This window comes from Stegastes partitus, unplaced genomic scaffold (assembly GCF_000690725.1).
Source record: "Stegastes partitus isolate 25-593 unplaced genomic scaffold, Stegastes_partitus-1.0.2 Scaffold2414, whole genome shotgun sequence".
NCBI classification, from domain to species: domain Eukaryota; kingdom Metazoa; phylum Chordata; class Actinopteri; family Pomacentridae; genus Stegastes; species Stegastes partitus.
In genome coordinates, this window is record NW_007580145.1 from 1,390 (window position 1) to 8,344 (window position 6,955).

At 38.8% G+C, this 6,955-nt stretch overlaps 1 long non-coding RNA gene across 2 annotated transcripts; it reads right to left on the minus strand.

The window, feature by feature from the left end:
• Positions 1 to 254: 254 nt before the first annotated feature.
• LOC103374960 (uncharacterized) lies at positions 255 to 4,888 on the minus strand. Of its 2 annotated transcripts, none has more exons than XR_521168.1 (4): positions 4,747 to 4,888; positions 1,011 to 1,070; positions 423 to 700; positions 255 to 321 (listed from the first exon to the last, which is right to left on the minus strand). It is a non-coding gene; the product is annotated as an uncharacterized LOC103374960 (long non-coding RNA). The 2 variants fall into 2 exon arrangements; XR_521169.1 differs by lacking the exon at positions 4,747 to 4,888 and adding an exon at positions 4,103 to 4,227.
• Between the last annotated feature and the right edge of the window lie 2,067 nt (positions 4,889 to 6,955).

The window sequence follows — 6,955 nt, forward strand, 5'->3', positions numbered from 1 at the left end:
GTTTGCATAACAGCTACAGGAGTTGGCAGCTGTGCAGGTGCCGCAGAACTATCGAACATAAGCCTGACTTCTTCTGCAGTGTTGTTCATGCCATCGTTGCCTGGAACCGGACTGCATCCAAAGAATGCACACATCTCAGTAAACACTGAAAACTCACGCCTACATATAAATGTGTCTTGTATGTTACAATCTACTTGAAAACACAGTTAGATCAATACAAATAAAGTGAGTTAAACACCACGATGGAAACTCTTACCGAAACAGTCTGACAGAAGTGCCAACAAAGAGGAAGCCATATTGAGCCGTGAAGAAGTTGTCAAACTGTGGGAAATAAGGAGACACAACTTTCATCATTTATACATTTCTTGTAAATGAAAATCCACGGGAAACATTGAAAGAACTCCTCATAATAATGTACTCACGTCATGAATGATTACTCCCTCAATGAGTTTGAAGTGTGAACTGTTCCTGTCATTGAAGTTATCTTTAAACCGTCTTAAATAATTTAGTCCAAGAACCACAACCGGGATGGGAACATTTTCAGTTGTTGTTCCACCAGTTGTCGTAGTTGACTCTCGTGCTGTCGTCAAACCTCCCGTTCTTGCTGAGGCACTTGTTGCCATCCCTCCAGTTGCAGCTGTTGTCATAGATCCTGTGGTTGTTGCTTCTGCCATTGATGTCACAACATCTTCCCTCGGCACTGGTTTTGCAACGGGATAGAAAGTCTTTTTTAAAACGGGTCCATCTTGGCTTTAAGCTATAGTTGCGTCACATTCATGTTTTCTCAGTGCAGATATCTGGTTAATTATTAATAATTGTGAACTCAGTACACCTATTTAATGTACAACACAATGTCAGTGTTCACAAATAAGCAATATTGGAAAAGTTCAAACCATTAAAATGTGTGTGTGTGTGTGTGTGTGTGTGTGTTGTTATTCGGAATGTGTGTTTTTTTCTTTGTGTTTTACAAGACAGTCAACAGGCAGTGAATTTAACATCATTCAGCTCACCTGTCAGCACCAGCAAAATTGATGTCATCAATCCAACACCCATTTTGTCTTCTGGTGAATCTACAAAATTAAAGATGAAACTTGTTGTTGGTTTTCACAGGTACAAGGATCATTGCTGTTTTTAAGTTAAGCTTTGAATCCTTGTGAGCATTAAAATGCATCAAAATCAACTAAAATCGTGGTCTTGTGTGTTTCTGTTTGTGTTTTAGATTTTGCTTTAAAAAAACAAGACTATCATTTTGTGCAAATACACACTGTTGAATCTGCCAAGTAGGCTTTCAATAATTAAGTGTAGTACTGTTGTAATGTATAGTACTGCTAAACAGACTGAACAGTCCATGTCCTAAGACATACTTTTTTAAGGTTAAGCAACTGTAGTTAAACAAAATTTTGACTTCTATGAAGAACTTCTGAGAAAATCCAAATATGACAGGGGGCGCTAGTAAGTACCAGATGGAGTAGATGTGTTTTGGCTTAGCTTCTCTCCATCTTTTAAATTACGCAGTGATTTGCTTCATATTTTCTTGGTTGGTCACTTTTATTTTTCGTCCTCATACTTTGATTTGGATTTGAGACGACTAAACCAAAGACAGACTGCGGAAAAAAGTTGGACAAAGCATCTAACGAGTCCGAAGTTCAGCTACCATGTAAGCTATCAGATCATTCTACAGCAGTTACAGCATCACTAGCATCATGTGACGACCCCTGATACAGAGCTTTCAAACATTCTTCTGGCAATATGGAGCATGAACAAAATGATGACTGAGAGATTTGACATGTTGGAGGCCACTCGAGCATCCACCCAAGCATCTTTGGTGAGTCTGGGGAACCGTCGAGCTGAAGTTGAAGAAGCTCACTCAGACTACAGCCGCCACCTCTCACAAATTGAGCAGACATGCATGAAAACAAAGCAGAGACACTGCCCTGTACATTTCACATACACTGGATGCTGGTATGTGGCACTGAACTATTATGACTGCCAATGTTGTTTTTTTTCTACATGGAGAGGAGGCGACAGGACTGGTGACAGCACAGTCACATTGTAGTTAGTAATGCTTTATTTTTTGTGCAGTTTTAGGGAATGTGTGCCCACTTTGTTTGGGAGGGTGGGTCGGTGGGAGGGGGGCAAGGTTCTCAGTGTTCTGGTTTGGACTCTTGTTTTATTTTCTGTGTTCACGTATTGAGTGTGTTCAGGGCATACATTGTCATCATTTTGATTGTATATGCATCCTCGTCCCTCTCAAAGAGGTGGTGGCATTACTTTCACTGGCTAGAATGTTCGTGGTATGGGGTATGTGCTGAAACAAGCAAAAGTTTTCTCTCATTTAAAATCTGTATCTGCTGATATTGTATTTTTCCAGGAAATGCATAACAAACCCACAAGGGAAAAGTGGCTCAGATGGAGCTGGGCCAATCAGATTTTCCAGTCCACATTGTCTAGCAAAGCCTGTGGTGTGCCAATCCTGATTCGCAAAACTATTCCATTCAGACATATTTCTACTGTGAGTGACCCAAATGGTAGCTATAGCCTGGTAACAGGCTGCATTTATTCCTTTCATGTTACACTTCTGAATGTATATGGCCCAAACTTTGACGACCCAAACTTCTTTAGCAAGACATTTAATTTATTGGTCAGTCCCTCTGATACACGTGATTGTTGGTGGTGACTTTAATTGTGTACTTGATAACTTTTTCGATAGATCATCTCAAATGAATCAGTCGCCTTCTGCTGCCTCCACTGTCGTAAACAACCTGATGTCCTCCATGAACCTTGTTGACATCTGGAGACTTCAGCATCCTACAGTTAGGGATTACTCATTTCTGTCAGAGATACATAACTCTTACTCAAGGATTGATTATTTCTTATCTGACTCTAATTTGACATCAAATGCAATTTCAGCCACATATCACAATATTCTAATTTCAGATCACCCTCCAGTGTCTTTGGTCCCTGACCTTAACCACAGAAAACAGCAGATTTGAGAGTTTCTGGAGGTGACTGATAACTTGGAGGTCACAGACTCCACCTTATGGGAGGCCTTTAAGGCTGTAACCAGAGGACATATAATCATCTTTGAAACCTCTATGAAAAAAGAAAAGAAAAAAAGTCTTCTGGAGATTGAAAAAGACATTTGGAAACTATAAGTCCTCTCCGAACCCTTCCACACTAGGGAATATTCTTAAACTGAAGTATGAATTTCACACAATTTTGTCTGACCAGATGCAGGACCAATTGTTGAAACTAAAACAAACATTTTGAACTGGGGGACACGCCTCAGAAACTACTTGTTCGACAACTGCGAGGTTTACAAGCCAGCAGGACCATACAGAAAATCAGATGTCCGCCAGTGTATGCCTAGTTATGAAAACCTCCCCGAGGGAAAAATGGTTTACACATTCCTCGTGGGACCACCTGACTACAAAGGTTTGGTTTCAAACTATGTCAAAATATTTTATGAACACGTTAGCTTTTGGACGCACTTTGAGAGAGGCCTGGGAAAAAGAGCTGGAACTGCACATTGATGAGAATGATGTCTGGGGGGAGGGCTGAATTCGTTCCTGTTCCATTAATGCTAGACACCAGGTAATTCAATTTAAGGTGATGCACAGGCTTGATTACTGAAAAGTTAAATTAAATAGAATTTATCCTACAATCTCCACCGTGTGTGACCGGTGCAGATCTGCTGAGAGCTCTCTTGCCCACCTTTTTTGGATCAGCCCAAAACTACACAACTTCTGGTGTGAAATATTCAAATGGTTTTATGAAATGTATGATTGTATGTTTATCCCTGACCCAGAGATGGCGCTGTTTGGCTATTCTATGTCCCTCCAAAATCACAGCCTCTCAGTGCAGAGTGCTGTCATGTATGGAATGGTAATCGCTAAGAGACTGATTCTAAGGCTCTGGAAATCGGACACTGCGCCTCAGTTCAAGGCGTGGCGAACGGACCTAAGCACTTTACTGCATATGGAGAAAATCCGATACGGTGTGACAGACAATCCTCATAAATTTTACACAATCTGGCAACCATTCATAGATCGTCTTGCCCAGCCGGGCGACCACTCTAACATGCCCACAGTGGGCCACTCACCTCAACCCTGAAAGCTTGTTGGATTGTAACGATGCATACTGCTGGCCTTTGTACACCCAATTTTCTCTGTGTTTTGTGATTTCTGTTTATCTGTTTGTTTGTTTCCTTGTTTGGTTTTTTCTTCTCCTCTTTCTTTTGTCATTTTCATCCATGTGTAGAAAAAGTGCAATAAAAATACTGTTTAAAAAGAAAAACACAAAAGAAAATACAAATATGATGATTACAATAAACCCACAAAACAAAATGCCTGTAAATGATTGTGTGTTCATGCAGTTCATGCTAGTGAAACAAAAAATGCTTCATATGCAGTAACAATAGATTTATATCACAATATTGAAACAGAAAATAATAATGATGATATTTTAATTTGTGAAGCCTTTTTCAAATTTCTGTACAATATGAGTTCGAGAGACGCCAGTGAAGCAGGATTTCACAACACCTTACCACAGGCTGTTGGACTATTAATACATAATATGTGACATATATTATTGGTATGGAATAGGAATGCATTCACATGTTTTAGCATCACAGCAGGGGGCGTTTTAAAAATATATGGTGCAACAAATAAATATCAAAATACACAAATATTAAACAGCAATGAACACAATATGAATATATGTATAAATGTGTACAATTACACTTACCCAAAATGAAATGTAGCAAGATGATCTGGTGTTATCTGGTGTAGGTGGCTTCTAAACTAGTTTCCATGTTTTATTTGAGTCCAGTTCACATGTGGGATCCTGCAAACCTTTTCACTTCATGTGACAGCTCACATCGATTGTCGTCTTTACTTATTTGAATGGAATGAAGTCCAGAGGCGTGACTCGAACTTGATACATTTTTCAAAAACGTGACTTCGTGACGAACATCAAACCACAGATCAGAGTCCTCGCTGCTGCTGTCAGTCATGACAAACACAATGACAGAAAAAATCCTAAGTTCTGGTGAAACAAAATGGAAAATTAAGCACAAGATGCAACAGGGTTTGTGAATTCCAACATTGTGGTAAATATTGCATGTGATATTAGAGATTACATCAGTTCATACTTCAAGGGATCATGCAAAACATTTAGAACAAAGTAGAGAGCAGTCACTATCGGACTCATTGAAAAGCATCCAAGTTTCCCTTTTTTCAATCAACATGATCGTCAATGCAAAATGCTGAATTTAAAGACTGTGACAGATTATTGTCAAAGGATGCTCATCCTGCATGTGCTTTTCCTGCTGTTAGTTCTTTTGTTGTTGTTGTTGTTTTGGCTTTTTTCAGAATGAAGTTCAATGTATTTTCGATGAAACTCATTTATGCATTTGAATGGCTCCTTTTTGGTTACAGTGTTCAGACACTGGACTCTGGAGCAGGGAATCCATGTTACCATAAAGTTTAGTTGCGTTATGAAAGATACCTGCTGTAAGAGACAAACTGGCTGAGAAGCATTCCTGGCATTGCATTTCTTGCTTTGGTTTAGGGCGTGACATAAAAATTTTAATTCTTTCATAACAGTGAGCACAAATGGTTTGTACAACCCAAGAGCAAACGTTCTTGTATCTTCATGAGTAAAACTTGAGGAACGTATCAGTCACACCTTTTCCTCGAAGTTACCAGTCAGACAGAATAATGCCATGTTTGTGATATAAGGCTGGTTAGTTTTACCTTTTCTGCATTTCCTCATTTCTTGTAGTGATGAGAAGTTCGGCTCTTTTCGAAGAGCCGGCTCTTTCGGTTCTTAATTTATTATCATCTGTAGCCTCATACTTGAGCCTAACTTGGCAAATATGAATGCTTTGTGTGTTGATAAACCCTTTTGAATTTAGTGTTTTTATTAGAAGCCTAATCATGACCTAATTTGGTATATTTTTATGTTACAAAAGCAGGCATTCTTACTTTTGTTTAACATTTTAATTAAACGTTTCATCTTAATTTAACATGAAAACAAATGAACAAATCACTGCAAACAAATCCACAGAACAGAACCGGAACAGAACCAGAACAAAACTAAGGTCAAACACCAAACAGTGTGTCCGTAGTGCAGGTTTGCATTCAAAAGGATTTGTGGTTGTGTTCACTGGAGTTAACGACACCAACTAACTATAAAAGACTCACAACATCACAGCAGCCATTCGTCAACACGTACACAACAACCTGCAACTTGACTGTTTACATATTTGATGAAATAAGTTGCCCTCTGACATAATCTGAGCTGATTCCTGTAAAAGTGGATAAAAGAAACAGATTCATGTGACAAAGTTAACATAAACTATTGAACAATGAAGTATAGAACACGTCAGTACAAGAACAGGGATTAAGAAGAAGAAAGGCCTTTTTATTTAAAGGCACTTTACACTTTGTGGGGATGAAACATATTGAATGTGCAGTCTGTCGCCTCACTTGCTGTTCATGAAGCTTTTCTATTTGTTTGTCTGTTTGCAATCTACAGGATGAGTGTTTACAACAGCGGCTGGAGCCTCTGAAGCAGAATGTCGTCCACAGCAAGGTTTTAATGACTTTTGAGTTCACTGCAAATAATATCTGGAAGTTTTCATTGTGAGTTGAAGTCCTGCAGGAAATGCATTGAACAGACAATCTACTGGGTGTGGCGAGCTTTTCACCAGGATGACTCATGATTTTAATGGTTGTTTAGTCACACTTTGTTTTATTGGTCTCTGTGAAAAACAAAGACTAAAGAATTTAGTTTGGTACACCTCCAATTAATTACACTTAAGTACAGAAGCATACAATTTAAGATATATAAACAGCTGCTCAAAATAACGCTGATTTGTTATAGCTTTCTGCCTTTTCTTTCCTGTTACGTGCCAACAATCCTGAACACTTGTTTTTGCCTTTTAAAAAAT